Source organism: Pundamilia nyererei, unplaced genomic scaffold (genome assembly GCF_000239375.1).
Source record: "Pundamilia nyererei isolate P.nyererei 1_Seehausen unplaced genomic scaffold, PunNye1.0 scaffold00076, whole genome shotgun sequence".
Lineage (NCBI taxonomy): Eukaryota > Metazoa > Chordata > Actinopteri > Cichliformes > Cichlidae > Pundamilia > Pundamilia nyererei.
Genome location: NW_005187477.1, coordinates 752,067 through 761,793, shown reverse-complemented (window position 1 = coordinate 761,793; position 9,727 = coordinate 752,067). Strand labels below are relative to the sequence as shown.

The following is a 9,727-nucleotide window of genomic DNA, read 5'->3' as shown; positions in this document are numbered from 1 at the left end:
ACACACACACACACACACACACACACACACACACACACACACACACACACACACACACACAGAAGTGATAGCTACATGCGTGTTGCTAATGTCTGTGTGTTTGTGTTTGCAGTTATAGAGCAGAGCACGCGAAGAATGTGTGATGAGCATGATGCTGTTTTTTGTACGCGTGTGTGCGTGTACATGTTTAGACATCTTTGTGTGGACAGAAAATTGGCATGCCACTATACTTGTGGGGTCGCTTATGGGGACAAAACAGCCACCCCCACAAGTTTGATGGCATTTTTCTCAAAATGTGTTTTCATTGTCAGTGTTACAGTTGGGTTATGGTTAGGTTTAGCTGATGGTTAGGGTAAGTAGCTAGGGAAAGCATGTCAAAGGGGGGGGGGGGGATTTGGGGTGAGTGGTCTTTTGAGTGGAAAGTAAAATGACAGCATTAAAGCCATGAGTTTGTATTCATCTCTAGATCTGCAAACCTTGCATTTCACATTTTGCCTGTGATATAAACAGAGCATTAGCACAGTGCTCTGTTCCGGTTCAGTTCGAGTAGGCATCACATAATAATAATGTGCAGCATTTTCACACCTGTGCAGCAGCCTGATCTTTCACATAAATGACCTCACTGAGCATCATTTGAGAGTGCACGTTTCAGCACAATTGGACATCAAATTGTTTTTAACCTGCCACCTACTGAGCATGAAGTTCATGTAATATCAGATTGTGTGCCTGTGAGAATAGCTCAGTTAATTGCTTGCAGTGGCTGGCTGTTCTCTGTCCTGCATGCTCTATCCTGCCTTTAACCCCTTTAATAATAAACTCAGCTCTACTGCTGATTGCAAGAAACAGCAGAAAGCAGAGAAAGAAAGAAGAGAGACTGCATGAAACTCAAGACATGTGTGGGTAAATTATAACACCAAAACTGAGGACTAACTACAATGTGGTGTCTGTTTTACTGGAGTTCTTTGTGGAGCATCTTACATTGTACAAGGTTAGGTATAATAGCACCATGAATATCAGTGTGAAGGTATCCTGTCTGTGTCCTGTGTTGTGTACCCTTATATTGTATATTAGGCTCATGCTGACCAAGGACACATCTGTTTGCCAGCACAAAACAAGCGTTTCAAGGACGTGTGCTGCCTCTTAAAGCAGAGGTAAGGGCAGTGTAAGCATCTGCAGCAGCAGCTATAAAGCAGAGCAGACCAGCACTGCAGCTTCTCAGCAGTAACAATGGTTTTATAGGCAATGAAAACTTATAGTGGATGGCTGCTAATGGTGTTTAGATGAGTCTACCAGAAGCTAATAGCAGTTATGGGATTTTGAGTTTGAGAAGGGAAGGGAGTGTAAAGGCTTCTCGCCTCATAGGTTGTTGGATTATTATTAGCTAGTACAAACTTTGAAACTTGGAAATAATCCCTTTTATGCTATCAGAGTCATCCAATGCCAAAATATAGACTAGGCATGTGTGTGACAAGTAGACTCTTACAGGCCTTCACTAGACCTTCGTTCAGGTTTTCTCCTCTTTGAAATATTGTTTCTGTTGCAGCAATGTTATCGTCTGTATTTGTAACAGAACGTTGTAAACAGGCAATGCAGGCGTGAGTGAATGCAAACCTGCAAGGGAGGACTAACCTGACTTTGTATGTGCACAGCACAAAGAGCCAATCATTGCTGTTGTATTTAAAGTCTGGTTTAGTTACTGAGCAACGCGACTGTGGACAATATTGGACCCTGTGAAAAAGGAACGTCTCTAGTCCACGTGGGTGAAAGATTGAACACCAACAGTGAGGGGATCTGGTGGTTGTGTTATTCAGTGAGAGCATTTTGCTGCCATGGTTTGGGTTCTCTTGGCCGCTGAGACAGAACGGTCATTGCAAGTCAAATTATTATATACACCAATTATTCTGTCCTGAGTGGAATGGTTTCTCCCGGGATGATAGGACATGAGGCCCCACTGAATGCTCTGATGACGGTGAAGATTATCACGCAACGTCATCGGATATCTGAATACCTGGGAGATTTCGAGCGTCTGTCAAACCACCAAGCACCGACATAGCTTGTGTTTTCATTTCCATTAATTTGTCACCTGTTCGTGTTTTTGCTTGTAAGTGCTGAGGGAAACAATCCTCAGCTTCTAGGAAGGATTGTGTTTCACCGCCTTTCATCATATATAATGTATCACAGGATTCATTTTTTAATGATGTGATTGCTTTTTAGTTGGTAAACAAATTTAGATGCAAAATGAGTGAGTCTCTTTCCCCAGAGAGGAGCGACGCATTCAGTCAATATCCACAAATGACAATTTGACTGCCAATTGCTCAATTCAAAGCACAAAACCAACCCCTCATTGCTGACTGAATGGGTTTTTCAGCTGCATCCCAGAGCAGCTTCCCTTTGTGACAAAGATCTTTCACAACGGCTTAGACATCATTTAAATTTCCTGCAGGCTTCAACAATTCAAAGACCACTTTTTCCACCATTGTTGTGTTAAACTTGACTTTGCTTTTGTGGACATGCAAACTTTTGCATGCTAGTTTGAGTTAATCACACGGCAAGTGTTTACAGTTTGGCTAATAGTAGCTTAGTGTGTCTAGGAAGTAGAGCTTATTAGAATGAAGACTAATGAAGATGAAGATCATTCATCAGCTGGCGTGAGCAGCGTTAAAGCAGGATCTAATTTTAAAACTGCAAATTGGGATTCTCTCCACACGGTGGGCAGCTGTAGCTGCGGTGAGATACAGAACAGAGCAATGACTTTGACTGTATGTAGCTTTTAATGCCAATATTATACATAAACAGTAAATACTGATATATCTTAAACAACACATTTTTGAACATTTGCTTGTAAAAGTTTCAGTATCTTTTCTTCGAAACCATTTTGATTGGAGCTGATTTTCACATTTTGTCTTTTCATTTGCAGAGATTTGGAGCAATAACAGGTTTTCTCCAGGAAACTGTGAATCCCACTGTCTCGTCTCTCTGTGTGTCATTTGTACGCTTTGTATTCATTTGTACTTTGTGCTCGCTTCTCATCGTTTGGAATCCATTCAGATCTTTTCTTTCCCATATCATGTAGCCACATTAAAGATGCCTCTTTGCTATTAAACATTAGAGGTTTTTGGTTGCAAATAGGAGCCCCGGCGTCGAACAATAGTGATGAGCAGGCATGCTGAACAAAAGCATCTCAGTCAGAGAGGCAGATTTTAGTTTGCTGCTAATGGGGACCAGCACTCGGAGACTTAAAACCATCATCTCCACTGGCTTAGAACAGAAACCACAGGGGAGGAATAAATGAATGAATTGAGGAGCGAGCAGGAGAGAAGCGGTAGGAAAATAAAGGAGGATTTAATAAACGAAATGGAGGCGATAAATTTGTGAAGACTGTTATTAGAGCTCGTATTGTATTCTCTAGGTTTGGATTTCACAACTCTTGGTTGAACAATAGAACAATCAAGCTTTTTATTATCAAGATGTGTTTCCTGCGTTGCTCACAGTCGTCTCTGCCTCCACAGCACATTCATCTGTTAAAAACGGTCGTCTGCAGAGATGTAAATGAAGATATGGAGCAGCAGTGATTATTGTCGCCCTACATTACCAAACACATTCTTAACACAGTTGTGGTGCTGAATATCTTACAGCAAAGTACATCTGACTATATATAGACTGTATATACTGTATATATATATATATGTGTGTGTGTGTGTGTGTGTGTGTGCTAGTGCTGTCAGCGTATTAATTAACGAGCTAACACGTTGACGCCGTGCAGCCACACACGGGGCGATCCGCGATAACTCGCCAATGGAGATTTGCCGTGTTAATGCGGTTGTGGCGTTAACGTCATTTTAACTCTGACAGCACTAATATATATATTTTATATATATATATATTAGGGGTGCAACGATATTCGTATCGATATTGAACCGTTCGATACAGTGCTTTCGGTTCGGTACGCATATGTATCGAACAATACAATTTAAAAAAAATTTATTTTTTTTTTTAATTTTTTTTTTTTTGTGTCCCGTTTGGATCTATAGCCATCAGAATTGTTGTCTTGAGGCCAAGAAAGATGCCAAGAGGATTTATTTTAAGTGGATCATCATATTGGTCCATTTGATTGACCTTTATTATAATTATGAATTTATTTTATTTTCAGTTGCAAACGGGACAGACATGACTGTGGGATAGGACAGGGGGAAAGAATGAAAGAAAGAGGGGGAGAGAAAGAAAGAAAACCAAAGGGGAGAAAAAAAAAAGAATACTAAATTTGTAATTTATTTTATCAACTTTCCTTCTGACGATGCTGTCTGTGTTGAGCGCTCAGTGAATCTGCATTTGACTACTCCGCCTAGGCTCGAGAGTGCAGCCTAGGCGGAGTAGTCGAACGCAGATTCACTGAGCACTCAACACAGCCATGGTCAGAAGGAAGAGCGCAGGGCAAGCTAGCGAGACAGAAGTGGACCTCCCCACCCTCATTCAGATCTGGCGTTTGGAATTATTTTGGTTTTCATGTGACGTATGACCCTGAAGGTAAGCGAGTCATGGACTAAAGTAAAACAGTATGTTGGATGTGCCATGCAATGCTCAATTACATGGGTGGGAGCTAGTGTGTTAGCGCAGTTAGCTCGTTAACGTGTTGGCCGTCTAGCCCCTCTGTATAGGGTAGCTCGTTAACGGAGATTTGCCGTGTTGTGGCGTTAAGGTTATTTCAACGAGATTAACGCTGACAGCACTAGTGGGAACACAACGAATATGACTGCACATTTACACCGACATCATCCTAGTGCAAAGACAAAAACAACAAGCATGCATGCTACAAACTTTAGCCGAGTCATTTAGACAGCTGTTAGCACAGGATTCTCCTTATGGAGACCTGATATGTTTAATATGCTGCTGAGAATATAGCCCAGAAGAAGCGGATAGTATAGCTTTTATTTTGGAAAGAGACATTTCTCTGTAATAAACTCTCTTTTCCAAAGATGAGTGATTCCTCAATCAGATACAGGGCTCGCAATATCGCTAGCCCGGGGCTAGCGATTTTTTTCAGTCGGGCTACCAAAATCTATCTCTTCCCTGCCTGTCGGGCTATTGTAGGAAGGAAAAATATATGTCAATGCTTTTGCATTCTTTCAGAAATGTAGCTGGGTAATTATGTCATTGGGTGAGCCACTGTCAATATGTGACATATTGAAATCGTGTTTGGATTTGCGCTTGTTTTTTTGCTTTCACTTTGCAATCGCGCGGACTGTGTATAGAGAGCGACAGCACTGATCTGTGAGTGATGATAATTTGTGCACCAATTCCTCTGACATCGTCTTATTAATCGTTAGCTTACTATGCAAACATGACAAGTGAAATCTCCCGCAGCTTAAACATGTGAGAGGTTGATCGCGCAGAGAATCGCTGAGCTTATGTGAGTGCGGCAGGATATATATTTCACTACGATGACCTGGATGATTGAGAACCTTCACAGACAGATATATATTTTAGTTCTGCTGAGCCAAATAAGACAGGTCAGGGTGAAGAAGTGACAGCCAAAGAAAAGCTTACCACAAAACGGAGAAGTTATGACAAATCAGACTATAAGGCAAAAAGAAAGTGCAGCTTTATGGTTTCATGGACAAAAGAATTTCTGTGGCTGCAATATGACGAGCTAAAACACACCACGCACAAGGGTTAGGGTTAAATTTAAAAACTGTACTTTTGTGTTAAAATATATATTTATAATTTTAATAAATGACAAATTAAAAGGCATGAACATTTTTTTTTGTATCGAAAAAATATCGAACCGTGACACCAAAGTATCGAACCGAACCGTGAATTTTGTGTATCGTTGAACCCCTAATATATATATATATATATTTTTTTTTCTTTGAAGCCAACAGGAGAAGGTCTCAGTTCATATCCAGTTAGTCATATGGATACTTTATCCTTGTCAGTATTGCTTATTGTTAGTAATAGTTAATGCTGTCCGTGTCTGACGCTGGTAAACCTTTTATAAAGAAGCGTAGTTATACTCTTCAGTTTTTGTCACGACACCAGAACATATTTTTACTGTTAGTTTGTCTTTAAAGGACACGAGCTGCATTTTCTCTTCAGATGGAGGCAAAATGAAATCCTCCTGATATTCATTCACACATTTTGCCAACAAGCTGTTTAAAACTCCTCTTAATCTGCCAAAGTTTCAATTTGTTTCTTGTGATTTTTCAAGAGGGATTCTTGTTTTTGGTCTTCTCTGATCCTGCATTACTCCCTGTAGGGAAATTCAGTGTTATCTCTTCTTTCCCACAGCTCGGTCAGAGTTAAGCTGCTGAACATAAAGGCTACAGCCTGTGGGGATTCATCCCTCAATTCAGCAAAGGTGTGCAGAGGAAAGAGCACTCCCTATGCCCCCAGAACAAATAAATCAGAGAGGCGTGCTTTGGAATAAGTGCGAGGATTGAGGGAAAGCTGCCAGACAGTGATGTTGAAAGAACAAAAAGTTTAGATGCTCTCAAAGCTCCTTCACCTGTTCAAGTTATCATCTGACTCCCACAAGACAGAAATCCAATTTGGCATGTAAAAAGTAGGCTTTGATAGATTGCATGTTCCTGTTTTTCCTGCAGATCTGTTGGTGTGTAAAGAGCGCAATAACGCATCAATGTTCTCACACCGTCGGTAGAAGAGCTTGTTAGCTGATTGTTTAAAACGAGTGTGTGTTGTAGACTGTTTGTCTTCACCAAATTCATGAAGCCAATAAGATTTTTTCAGTCCCACAGCCTCAGAGAGGAATCCATTTAAGACTTAGGGGATTCTGGATGGCGGTGTTGGTAGAAGATCTTTGCTAAGCTTGTTTGCACCTCATTTGCTGTGTGTTCTTGGGTATAAGCTGCAAATTCTCTCTGAAAGGAGGCCCTACCTGTAACAACTGAGCCCTGAGTTATGCTGTGTCTTGCTGAAGGACACTTCAGCAGAGCAGCTGTGTTTGTCACTGAGATTTCAGTTCTTCTGGCTGAATGGCTCGTCCTCCTGCCCAAAGTGGCACAATAAGAACGTCACAACAACCCTGTAGACACACAATGGAGTTTGCTCATAGTTTTTTTTCTTCTCTCCTTTTTTGAGCTCCATCTGTCTTCTTTTCTTTTTTTTCTTGTTTTTATAGCATTTCCTGCTCATTCATTTCCTGCAAACCTTGTTTATGTTACATAAGTGAGCAGTGACAAAGTCGCTTGTCTCTCTGGAGAGAAACATCTCTGCTCTCCCTCTCTTAGCTTCAGGTGTAGTTGCACATTGCGACGCTGCATCTTTTATGAATGGACACCTCTTTATCTAAGAAGTCTGTTGAGGCTGACACATGATCGCTTCCTTTTTTGCATAAATTCTTTTCATGTCATTGTAAGAGTCGGAGTTCCCGGCACGGCGCACGCAGTAATGATTTGGGAGAAAAAGAAAAGCCAGAGCTTGTCAAGAGTTAAAAACTTGCCTGCAACCTGCCCCAGTCTGAGACAGGAGAAGGCGTTAGACACCGACAGGAAAATTCTCCAGCGTCAGAATCATCGAAGTGTATGCCACTGAGGTTTGAGGCGACAAGCCAACAGCTCTGAAGATCCTGCCACCACACAAGCCCAGAGAGGCCAGAAAGCATCAAAGCCTGCAAGACTGAGGAAAGTCCACTTTCTGAGAGGGAGAATGTAGGGGCAGCATGGTGGCACTGTTGCTCTCTCTGAGTGGGTTCTCGTCGGGTACTCCGGCTTCCTCCCACAGTCCAAAGGCATGACGTTAGTGGGGATGGGTGAATTGGTAACTCTAAATTGCCCATAGTTGTGAGACAGGCCTAACACTGTCTCTATGGCTGTATCCCAATTCAGGGTCTGCAGCCTTAAAGTACGCAGCCTTAACGGTCTACAAGGGCGGCGTACTCAAAGACCGCTGAGGCCGGAAGTGAGAGGCTTGTGAAATGGGACGGTCTAGCCTCCATTGCGCTGCCCAGGTTGCCTAGCAACCGTGATACTAACAGCTGGAAACGTTTCATACAGCTTTGTTTGACAGAAATAAAGGAGAAATCTTTTGTTCATTTGGTTGTTTGTTTCTACCTGAGCTTTGATTTAATAAGTATCTGAGGCTGAGACCACAGGACTGTGAAATCATGATTGTTGGGCTTCACTTCTGTACTGAACAGTCATTTAAGATTAGCTAGTAAATAACAAATAGCCAATGTTGTTCATGAGACTAAAGTCATCTCACTTTGCTAATGTAAATATAACATGGCCAATATTAAAGTTATCATTTCAATCATTATTAGTTATAACAGCAGTGAATGACTCTGTTTCAAATACTGAGCTTCAGTAAAGATTCAAGCTGCATTTATTTATATTTCCTGTCACCTTAAATCTGCACTCAAAGACAGGTTTCTTTGACACTGTATATATAACTGTGTTATATATATGAGAGACAAATATTGTTCTTTTAATATGTTGGCATTACTACATTTGTCTCAATGCTTACTTTAAATATCCATGAAATCATCACATTCTCTGTAAGATTAAAGTCAACTATTGAACTGGTATTAAAACCAAGTTAGTACAAACGTCACTAATGTCACATAACTTTGCCGACATGTGGCCAACAGGAATGTTTTAATGTTCTTCGTTATTAAACATTCGCACATAAATAAGTGATATTAAGTACTTACTTTTAAAACTTTACTCTTCGGCCGCCCCTCTTCCGCTGTTTTTTTTTTCCGGCAAAATTATCCACACTCACCGCCGCGCTATGCATTCTGGGATATGTTGGGCCACGAAGTCTACACCCCCACATCCTTAAAATTCAGTGAAATGAAGGACGCATTTGAGGGCCGCATTTCGAGCAGCCTTTGAATTGGGACAGCCTTCGTCGCGTCGCTGTGACGTAATTGGCCTTAAAAAGCGGCCTTTAAGGCTGCAGAGCCTGAATTGGGATACAGCCTATGTGTTAGCCCTGCAGCAGACTGGCGTCCTGTGCAGGGCGTATCCTGCCTCTTGCCTGATCTCAAATTAAACATCCAGCTCTGTGTGGAGCCGGTCTGTACCGTGTTGCCTGTTATCATTAGAGGTCTAATGTAATGCCGATGTGCAGCAAACACAGACTCCATTTCGACTTGTTCTTCAAATTTTTTGGCACATAATATTTTGTCATGTGGAAAATCACCTGACAGGCTCGAGCAGCACTTGATTATCTCCTCACCCGGTTTTTTTCTTGCTGCATATAGAGCCCACTCACGGTGAAGGTGCAGCTTTGAAGTAGAGATCTCTGCTCTTCATCATCTTTGTTGTTCTTGATGCAGTGCCCCCCCCCCCCCCCACACACACACACACACACACACACACACAGCTGCTAACAGGCTGGTGAATGGGTGTTTTCACCGTGCACTTTATAGTGGTGATTGAAAAAAAAATCACATCAGTGCTAATTCTAGTAATCCCTGTAATGATCCTGCTGGTTCCTGACAGTGGGGCAAATACTGCCAAGTGTGCTTGTCAGATAAGATTGTTGAGTGCTGTTAATATTCTGGAATACATGTACCGCCGTTACGTATTTAAAATACAAAATATGAGTAACTGTATTCCGTTACAGTTACCGTTTAAAAGGTGGTATTTAGAATACAGTTACTTTGTTGAAATAAATGGATTACACGGCGGTACTTTCCTGTTTCATACTGTGGCGGGTCAGGACTGTTTGGCTTTTGTTTGACATGTTCTGTTGTTCCAGGTGGCAG

At 41.6% G+C, this 9,727-nt stretch overlaps 1 protein-coding gene across 3 annotated transcripts in view; it reads left to right on the top strand.

The window, feature by feature from the left end:
* LOC102192222 (leucine-rich repeat and fibronectin type III domain-containing protein 1-like protein) overlaps positions 1-9,727 on the top strand; it is a 394,097-nt gene that overhangs the window by 271,033 nt on the left and 113,337 nt on the right. The window lies entirely within an intron of this gene.